This window comes from Nicotiana tabacum, chromosome 5 (assembly GCF_000715075.1).
Source record: "Nicotiana tabacum cultivar K326 chromosome 5, ASM71507v2, whole genome shotgun sequence".
NCBI lineage: Eukaryota > Viridiplantae > Streptophyta > Magnoliopsida > Solanales > Solanaceae > Nicotiana > Nicotiana tabacum.
In genome coordinates, this window is record NC_134084.1 from 28,512,338 (window position 1) to 28,523,904 (window position 11,567).

Consider the following 11,567-nt stretch of genomic DNA (forward strand, 5'->3'; position numbering starts at 1 on the left):
TTTCATTTCAGACAGTAGTGCAGTATTCTTTTGTATACTCTACTAGTAGCTCATACACTTGTGACACCAGGTCTTGAAAATTATGCTTGTAGAACATGATGTTTTTTGGGTTATTTACTTATCTCATTTGATTTTAAAATTTGTTATCTCTCATCTTATTAAATATTTACTTCCTAGATCATTTTTGGGCTTGGCAAATTACTACCGGAAGTTCATTGCAGGCTATTCGAAAAAGGTAGCTCCTTTGATGGATTTGCTGAAAAAGAATGTCAAATGGGTTTGGTCGGATTTGTGTGACAAGGCTTTCAATGCATTGAAGAAGGCCGTTGCATCTTAACCAATCTTGAAGCTGCCAGATTTTGATTTGTCATTTGAAGTACACACTAATGCTTCAGATTATGCTGCTAGTGGTGTGCTTGTCCAGGAGGATCATCCGGTTGCTTTTGAAAGCAGAAAGTTGAACACTGCGGAGCAACGTTATTCTGATCATGAGAAAGAGTTGGTTGTGGTAATTCATTGCCTTCAAGTTTGGAGAGTCTACTTGCCGGTAACAAAGTTCGTAGTGCGGACGGACAACGTGGCTAATACATACTTCAAGACTCAACATAAATTCAGTCTGAAGCAGGCCCGGTGGCAAGAGTTCTTAGCTGAATATGACTTTCTTTGGGTGCACAAACTTGGAAAACAAAATCAGGTTGCTGATGTACTTAGTCACAAAGAAGTATTTGCTGCTACTTATGCAATTATATGAATTAAATCTGATATTTTGAATATAATCAAGTTATATGCTGTGAACGACCCATTATATGTGAAATTGATGGATCAAGTGAAAGACGGGATAGTTAAGCGGTATTTGATCGAGGATGATCTGTTGCACTTTAAGGGGGGGAGAATTGTGGGTCCTCAAGGTGCTGGGTTGTGTCGTTCTCTTTTAAAAGAGACACATGATACTCCTTAGGCTGGTCATCCAGGTGTTGAAAGGATGTTGGCATTGCTATATCAGAATTATTTTTGGCTAAAAATGAAAGATGATGTTAAGGCCTATGTGAAAACTTTCCTGGTTTGTCAACTGGACAAGACTGACAGAAGAAGGAAGCTGGTTTGTTACAACCTTTACCAAATATGGTGTGTCCGTGGGCTTCTGTTTCTATGGAATTTATCAGCGAACTTCCAAAAGTTGATGGCAAAACATCAATTATGGTGGTGGTAGACAAGGTTCTCAAAGTATGGGATTTTTGTTGCTGCTCCAACCATTTGTTTTTCTGAGGTAGCTGCTGAGTTATTCTAAAAGTATGTTGTGAAACACTTTGGGGTTCCAAGGGATATTGTGAGTGATCTGGATGCGAGATTTGCATGCTGGTTTTGGACTGCTGTGTTCAAATTCTTTGGGACTGATTTGAAATTCTCAACTGCAAATCACCCACAAACCGATGGGTAGACCGAGCGTATCAATCATCTGCTTGATGAGTAATTGAGGCATTATGTGACTGTTAAATTAGAAGAATTGGGTTGAATTACTAGATAGAGCACAATTTTGTTATAACTTGCACCAGTCATCGGCAACTGAAATGAGTCCTTTTGAGATAGTGTTGGGAAGACAGCCTGACACACCACTGGATGTCGCTCAGATGAAATCAGGGGGCAAGTGTCCTGCTGCTTATAAATATGTTCGTGACAAGCATGAGTTGCTGGCTGAGGCGCGAGACAACTTGCGAAAAGTGGCTAAAAGAATGAAAAGGAACACTGACAGAAATAGTCGGCCTTTAGAGTTCAATGTTGGTGACAAGGTGTTGCTAAAACTTACTCCACAAATTTGGAAGAAAAACAGTAGCAAGACACGTCATCATGGGATGATTCCAAAGTATGACGGCCCATTAGAAGTTGTAAAGAAAGTGAGTGAAGTGTCTTGTCGGCTAAATCTGCCGGAACGTCTCAAAATTCACCCAACTTTTCATGTGAGTTTCCTGAAATAGTTCCATGAAGATGCTGAAGATCCAACAAGGGCGGTGCCAAATCGTGCTCCTCCAATAGAGCGCAAGTAATTTGAGAAGACTATTGAGAAGATTTTGGATCACCGTATGCTGGGTCAAAGCAAAAAAAACATACGGACAGAGTTTCTAGTTCAATGGACAGGAAAGCAGGAATGTGATGCAACTTGGGAGAAATAACCGTCTCTATGGCAATTTCAGGATCAAATCAAGGCGTATATGGATTCTACCTCATCGAGGGTGACGAGCTCATCTGGTGGGGAAAGTTTGTTAGCCACTCAGCTTGATTGATCGAACATGGCATGGGTGTGACGAGGGATTTACATGATGGACCTCAACACGGCCCTATGATGACTGTGGCATCATGTTGACAAAGTTGTCCGACATGGGCAAGTGTTGATAGGCATGGACTGTGGCACGACGACATATGGCTAAGGTGTCAAGGCATGACAAAACCATGGCATCGGTGTGGCCATGGTAAAGTAAAAACAGTGGGCAGCATAAGCATAGGAAAGGCTAGAAAAGCTAAGGCAAGCTAAGACAGGGCATGGCAAGACATATGGGCGCATGCAAGGTAGCTGGACAAGCGGTAATGGCAGATATGTGTGCAAAGGCATGCTACACAAGGGTTTGGCGCGAAGACATGAGTTGGCCTTTGGCACCAAAATTCGAAGGTGGCGCCCATTTGCCACGCACATGCTGGGCAGTTGGCCAGTTTTAGGCAGTTTCCTATTTTTCAGAATAATGTTTATGTGGAGCTGTGGGCCATTGTCTTGTTTGAATTTTGAAATTTGAATTCCTTGGTAGTTGGGGATGTCAACTACTAGATAAGATAAGGTTGAGAGCTAAAAATACTTGTCTATATAATTCTTAGATAGGCAGATTGTCAAGGTAGAGTGTTAGTTGCCTTTGACTCCTTTTTATAAGGCGTCGTTTATGTGTTTCTTTGTATCACGAGTTAATACAAAGTTGGAAAAAAATTCATGTAAGATGAGTGCCTTGTCTGATTTCTTTATGATGTTATAATCTAAGTTCCGAACTTAGACTTTACTAAACAATAATTTTGAATCTCCTTATGTTGTGGTAGATTGAGTTGAGTTGTGTAAAGAATTAAGGTATGGTAAGGCTAAACCTTTCCTTCATTTTGGCATGATCCAGTAACTACATGTTTTTGATAACGAGACATAAAGAGAAGTTCATATTCCTGAATTTATGTACATTTTCCTAGTCTCATAAGTTACAGCATTCTCCCTTATTCGGACTTCATATTCAGTTTAGTTTTGTCTTTTTCAGCCAAAAGAGCAGAGAGTATATATATATATATAGTATTACAGTATTTTCACTACCATCGAGCTATAATCGATGGGCAGGCCCCATTGGGCAACCTCTGATCAGATGGTGAGTTATATACTGAGTCTAATGTGGCCGAGCGCCTATGAGAGAGCCTAAAATGCTCGAGATACAGGGCCTAGTGTGGTCGAGCGCCTATGAGAGAGCCTACTACGGCAGAGCAGTTACACATACCGAGCCTTATAAGGCCGGACAACTATTTTACTTACTATATTGAGAGAGTTGAGTCAATACCAGCAGGTAAGCATATCTTCAGATTATATTTGACTCCCAGTTACTTTCATTTATTATATTATCAGTTTAGTTTCAGCTTTCAGTTATTCTATTGCCTTATATATTGGGTACATTATTTCGTACTAACGTCCCTTTTGCCGAGGACGATGCATTTCATGCCTGCAGGTCCTCATTGACAGTTGGACAGACCCTCCCAGCAGATAGAGTCAAACATCAGCTTCGTTGGTAAGCTCCACTTTCTCGGAGTTACCAGGTCTAGACCTTGGAGTCTATTTTATATATAAAGGGTTGATGGGTAGGTCGAGGCCCTATCCCGACCATGATACAGTTCAGTTATCTCTAGAGGCTTGTAGACGAGTCCTTTATAGTTTGTATATCAGTAGATGTTCATGGCGGCCTCGTTAGCCTCCACAGTTATATATATGTATGAGCTTTTGGGTATGTTTACCCCTCAGATAAGAGAGACGATATTTTCATATGATTCAGAATATGGCCTCATCGGCCCAAGTTGAGGGTTACCCTCCAGAATTTACAGTTATAGAGTGGTACGCTCGGGCCGAGTATAGCACCGGGGTACCGACCATGCCTTGTCATATTCGAGGCGTGACAATGCCACAGTCATCACAGGGCCGTGCCGAGGTCTATCATGTAAATCTCTAGTCATTCCCCTGCCATGTTCGATCAATCAAGCCAGGTGTTGCTCTGTATACATCAAACGTTCAATATTTCGGACTCGCCCAGTTATTCCTAAAAAGACCATGCATCAAATTTCCTAATTAACATTGTTGACCCTTAAATTTTTAACAAATGAATAGTGAATTCATCTATAAAAATATGAAGATTGAGAGCAACTCAAACAACGAACCATAATATTATGCATTTATCAGTAAATGAGAACATCATAAGGGTGAATATCATTTGAACATTTCTTCTTTAAATAGATATGTTAAATTTTTATCTTCACTAGTTATTAGTCTTCATGACAAGAGGGGTTGCTCTGATGGTAAGCAACCCCCACTTCCAACCGAGAGGTTGTGAGTTCGAGTCTCCCCAAGAGCAAGGTGGGAAGTTCTTGGAGGGAAGGATGTCAGGAGTCTATTTGGAAACAGTCTCTCTACCCCAGGGTAGGGGTAATGTCTGCGTACACACTACCCTCCCCAAACCCCACTAAGTGAGACTATACTGGGTTGTTGTTGTTGTTGTTATTTTTTTACACATGAAAAATTTATTTTTACACATAAAAGAAATTATTATGCTATTTGCAAGCAACATTATATTTATTAGGAAGGAGTAATATTTTAACTTATAATACTGATAAAGTTAATTATTTATTTACTTTTAGGGAGGTAAAATATGTAGTTTGATATTATTTTTAAGAAATTGTGATTTTAATTATTTAAAAGTTAAGACGTTATAGGTTATTATATCTCATAATAATATTAATAATACTATTATACTGAGGTTCAATAATATATCCTTAACATATTATTATTATTATTATTATGACAAGTTAATATAAGATCTATATAAATAGTGCCTTTATTTAAAAAAGTAAAAGTATTCTGAAGCTATACTTGGCTTTGTTCTCGATTTTCTGGGTAAATTTCATAAATGGTCAAATAATTATGACTTTTTTCATCAAAGTAATATAATTATATTTTCTCACACAAAAATTATAAAACTTTTCTAACTCACACAATAATTATAATGTCCGAAAAACACAACTTTCCGATAGTTTTTCTTATTCCATGTTTTTTAATTTTTATTTTCTGGTTTAGTAAATAATATTTCAATTAAAATAGGATCCGACCTGGCGCAAGCCAAAAACTGTATAAATAAAGTAAAATAATATTAAAAGTGAATTGTTCCCTGAAAATACACGATATTAGTATTTTTTATTTTTCTTTTCAAGATTTTAATTCAAATTGACAGCATTATTGTTTCAAGAGCTTTCTGGTTATCCATACCTTTTTTTTGGTTATCAGAATCTCATGCAAAATAATCCAAAGCATAATATATAATAAAAGTAACTTTGCTTAATTTGTTCGACGTGTTTGTTTTCTTTTTTCTGCTCCAATCCCCCTCCCCCACCCCCCACCCCCCTCCCCCCCCAAAAAAAAAAGCAAACTTACCTTTTCTTCCTATCCCATTTCTTGGATCTTTTATATCTTGCCGAGAAGCCGATAAATTAGACACAAGTAAAGTAGTCATTACCAACCTCTCTGAGTTATTAAGTCAATTATTCCAATATGGAAGTCTCTTTCTTCATGATCATCTTTCTCTTTGTCCTAAGATATGGAAGTCTATCTATATCTATCTATGAAATCTATCTATATATATCTATCTATATATATTTATATTTATTTATACTATATTAAAAGTACGAAGCCCCTATTAAAATATTGTTCGTCTTTTTTATCCCTCCTAAATGAACTTTACGCTGGATAAAATTGTAATTACAAACAGTAATAAACAAAATTTCAAAGAAAAATAAAAAAGTGCCGTTTTATTACCTTTTTTTTTTGTTGAGTGCAACTTTTCTTTATTAAAGTTTAAGATTCTGCAACTAATTAGGATTCATTATAGGTTTAGAACTTGTTGGCAATTAGATTGATTGACGTGTTTTTTATTTGTTTAGGTTTCGGTTCTTTTCTATGTTTAGATTTAGGATCCGGTAATTTTTTTGAGGGGGAAAGACCAGTTTTATAGAGTCATTGACGTTGTCGAAGAAGCCAACATGACACATTCTTTTCATAAACTCTTGAGCCAAGGTATGCAAAGGTAAATTTACTTGTAATTAAAGGTAAATTTACTTGTAATTAAAGGTAAATTTTCTAACATTTAGTCTGTTTTTGGATTTATGTTATAATAGACCTCCGTCTTGATAAACAATGTTTCATATAAATTGTCAATTCAAAAGTGATTATTCAGAAAATAGGTTAGGTATTTTAACTCATATCAATTAAAGCTCTTATTAATTCAAGATTACTTTTGCCTATATTTTATAAGTATAATTACTAATAGCTTTGCCTGCTCAAGTTGTTCATATATATTATGTAAGATAAAAGAAATTCGTTTAACCCAATTCAAGTACAGTTAGTACAAAAAAGGTTATCGATATAAGAAAAATTGCTTTTTTTCCTTTCGGTATTAGAATAATTTTAGGACATGGCACGATTGCAGATTTCTGAGGACGTGACCCTTAATAAGAAAGTCTAGAGGTTAAACATTAGGGTTGTAGGCTAGGGGGTAGTCGAGCTTTTTCTACTTCATATCAGGGGTGAGGCGGGTTTGATAGGGTTGATCTTAGATGGTTAGGTGTTAATGTTGAATCCACACTATTCTTTCTATTTATCATAGCCCTGCCTAATTACTATGTATTATTATTGTATGTCATCTATTTTATGATTTTTCTGCTTCTATTATAATTTCTATGGGTTTTGCTGACGTTACTGATGAATTGTCTCTTCTTGTTTTACTTCCATCTTCCTGAGCCGAGGGTTTATCGAAAACAACATCTCTGCCCCATCAGAATAAGGGTAAGGTCTGCGCACAGATTACTCTCCCGAGACCCCACTTTGCGGGATTTTAATAGGTTGTTATTGTTGTTGTTGTTGTGATTTACGAGTTACGTTCTATCATCAAATAATTTTATGTTACCTCTACGTAAAATACAGATAATATTTATATGAAATAGTTTCCCTTCTAAAATACAGACGATACGCATAAAAAATGTGCAAATACAAGATAGTAACCAATGCTACTCTGCTTTACCACCATTAACAATGAAGTTATTGAAATGAAAATCTTTTTATGTCCTCCACTCGCATTAGGTACTCTCTACTGATTCTAATCAATTGAATATGTACATCATCGACTATGTTCTATAAAATTTTACTATATATCATCTGAAATATGCATTACATGACCTGATATCACGAAACCTCTTAGCGAACTGTCGTTCATTTTTTTTTTTTGCCATTTAAATTAGTTTTCACATTGGACATAGCAATTGAACTATTTTTCTCATATTTATGACTTTAAAATCTATTAAATTTTTATTATTAAATCATTCCTTATTTGAAACATAAAAAATCTTAATATTTAGACTTTTAAAATTGATTGTTATTTGACCTTATATAAATCTTTTCCATATTTTAACTATGTAATAACTTTTCATGTCAACTTCTCTAATATTTAGTACTTTGATATCTAACTTTTGTTTTTTATAAATGTAGATTTATTAGCTATGAAACTTATAAACAGTGAAACTGTACCCGACATTAAGAAGAAACATTCTTAGAATCCTAGGTAAATACAGAAAAGGTAAGAAATGTATATATTCCTAAAATTTAGACGTAAATAAAAAGGAAATCAACTAATAATAGAATTCTAGATTCTAATGCAAAAAAGACACTCTTCAATTGGAATTCTCTTGCTCACCACGATATTATTCACAATATATTCTTCCAACTCGATCGTGTTCCTTCTACAATAAAAAAATTGATGATCTGAAAAGGATATTACGTTTCACATATGTTACCCTTTTTAAATAACTCTCGCGGTAAATTGAGATGGGAAGAACAAGACAATTTTGGTTTCTGATTTGAGCATAGGCAACAACTGAAGAAGCTAGGTATTTTGACAAATATTTTGTGAATTCTTATGAGGTATATACGTTCCTCCAATATTTTTGTTTGTTTCGTTGTTTATGCTATTGAGTCTCTTCCATTGCTTATTATATGCATATACATCATGATAGCTAATATATATGGTACTCTTTCGGGAATTGAGTAAATCAAAATTAAGAAATGCTTGATTTAATGATATTCGAATTTCAATAATAATGTTTACTTTACTATTACTTGAAATGCTTATGTGATACTTATTTGGAATGTACATATATTTTCGGAACTTCAATCTAATATAAAAAATAATTTTCTTATTATGAATTATATTTTTTATTCTTTCATAATTTTGTATGAAATGCTAACCATTGACGGTTCCAACTGTAATTTTCTTTTTCTTTCGGAGTATTTTAGAACAAAATATTTTTAGCAATATAACTTTTTGTGTACAAACTCATGCAAATATCTAAGTAATATGAAACACTTGTCATTTATACGTGGGGAAAAAGTAAAAAGAAACCTAGGTTATGATGAATAGAAAACCATATATACATGTATTTTGTGAAGTTAAAATATTATTCAACATAATGGAAAAATTGGTAAAAACTTTTTTCATAAGAAAACAAACAAGCACAAGTATTTTAATAGAATATTTATGTAATTTTCTTTAAATTTTTTATTCATTGGGACGATATACACACAACGTGACTAATTCATCAAAAGAGGGCAAAACAATTTGCCTCCAGGACCATGGAAACTCCCACTCATTGGAAACTTACATCAGCTGGCAAGAAGCTCCTGCTTCATGTTGCACTCAAGGAATTAGCTGAGAAACATGGACCTTTAATGCATCTAAAACTAGGCGAACGTTCAACTATTATCATCTCATCTTATAAAATGCTGAAAGAAGTGATAAAAACAAGCGATACCACGTTTGCATATAGGCCGGAGATCCTTGTCTCGAAGACCATTACGTACAATAGTGGAGACTTGGTTTTTGCTCCATATGGTGATTGCTGGAGACAAATACCCAAAATTTGGACGTTGGAGCTCCTAAGTCCGAAAAGGATTCACTCGACTTATCCTCTAATGGAGGAAGAAATTTCGAGCTTTGTTAGATGTATACAGATCTCAGCTGCAGGTGGTACGCCAATCAATATGAGTGAATGTCTTTACTCGCTCACTTGTGCTATTATTTGCAAAGCTTCAGTTGGAATGGCCTGTAACAATTCGGACTCATTGATTTTTGCAATAAAAGGAATAGCAACTCTCGCGGGAATTTTCAATATCTTAGATTTGTTCCCGTCCCTCAAGTTTCTTGAGTTCACCACAGGATCCAAGCAAATTAAAATCTAGTTAAAATGCATCAAGAATATGATCTCCTTCGATCTTGAAGAAATTGTTCGTGAACACGAAGCTAGCATAGAAAGAAATAACGGTGAGCCCATTGATAGAGAAGATCGTTTGCACCTTCTCTTAAGGCTTAAAGCCAAGGAGAGCCACAATTTTAAGATCCCTATAACAAGAGATAACATCAAAGCCATAGTCTTGGTAAGCACGACCTAGATATTCATGTCAATCTCTTCCCCTACACCTTTTCTTCTTCTTAATATTATATTATATTTGGCTACAAATGAACCCTAAAATTGCTTATCAATTGGGCACCTACAGGATATGTTCGCTGCCGGAATTGTGACATCAGCAACTGCATTGGAATGGGCCATGTCTGAAATAATAAAGAATCCGACTGTCATGAAAAAAGTGCATGTTGAAGTCAGAGAGATCTTGAAAGGAAGAAAAATAGTTGATCAACGTGATATTCAAAATCTGAAGTATCTAAAATTGGTAGTTAGGAAACTCTAAGGCTTCATCCATTGTCTTTACCTAGGGAATCAATAGAGCAGTGCGAGGTTAATGGGTATGTCATACCTAAAAAAACTGTAGCCCTTGTGAATATGCGGGCAATGGGAAGGGACCCTCAATATTGGAATGATCCAGAGAAATTTGAGCCCGAGAGGTTCAATAATGATATCGAAGTATCAATTCCTTTTGAGCTCTTGGGATTTGGATTCGGGATGAGAGCTTAGCTTGTCCGGGAATGTCATTTGGTTGAGCAGCCCTTGAGCTTACTCTAGCTAGATTACTGTACTATTTTGATTGGAAACTTCCTAATGGTATGGATTCAGAGAATTAGATATGACTGAGAAATTTGGTGCTAATGTCGTAAGGAAAAACAACTTGTACTTAATTTCTTCACCATATGATTAATTATTAGACCGTAACTCTCTAACTGATACGATTTGGTTTTCACAAAATTAGTTGCCTAGTGTGTTAAGTATAATAAAGATAAGTCGTTGAGTGTTTTCTCTTTTGGTTTCTTTATTTTTCCTTGTAATTACTTGTACTCCTCATGTACTGGCTGGTTGATGGCGTAATAAACTGCAATTTTATTATATGAGGGTTGTGCATGTAATATTATCTTTGTTTTATGGAATTTGCCTTTGTGATTTAGTATTTTCTTAGTTATCGTCTACAAAGGGAAGGATCAATGCACGACAGTCTTCTAATTATGTAATCAGGATTGGAAAATCCGTACTGGTGAGTCATAATTCATAGTACGCTTACTTTTAATTTTTATTTTTTTCCAAAATAAAAATAATTATTGAGATGATTGTAGTAGTGCATACCCCAATTCTCATGAAGTTTCAAGATTGAGTTCAAGTACCTAAATCATTTCTCATCGTGCTGATGGTAAATCAAAGCAACTGCAGTAGTGGCTGGTGAATCAAAGAGCGATCCGTTGTTTCTCTAATGAAGCATCATCTCTTTCCAATGACATAATTCATCGAGCCCTTCAGCAAAATATACAACATTTGCCATATTCTCCTCGAATTCATTCTTTAGGGCTCTAGTGGTTAAAACATAGATGAGTTTAGAGATGTAGGATATCATTAATATGGTGTAATTAAGTTGAAGCTAGAGTATCAAAATAAAATATATACTAAGTCAAATTACTAAATATTCAATATTTGTTGGGAGGGTGGGAACAAAGTCTCACGTGGAAAGTAGTAAAGAAAAATAAGCTACTTATAAGGAGTTGGATACTCTTAATGGTATGAGGTCTTTTGGGGAAAAACCGTGCGGACTTGGCCCAAAGCGGACAATATCACACAAGAGTATCTTTGGGCCGTTTTAGCCTAACAATATTTACCTTTCAAATTTCAACTAAGTTTTTTTTGGTATTTCTCTTGGTCATGTTTGATTATTGATCTATATATGAAAAAAAATGTTTATTTTATTTTATTAATATATGAATCGTATTAGAATAGCCTTTTATTAAAATTTGGCTTTACACCACTAATGTTAT

General features: G+C 35.2%; 1 pseudogene; it reads left to right on the forward strand.

Moving 5' to 3' along the window:
• The first annotated feature begins 9,289 nt into the window (after window positions 1–9,289).
• Window positions 9,290–10,394, forward strand: LOC107798683 (desmethyl-deoxy-podophyllotoxin synthase-like; annotated as a pseudogene).
• Window positions 10,395–11,567: the final 1,173 nt, after the last annotated feature.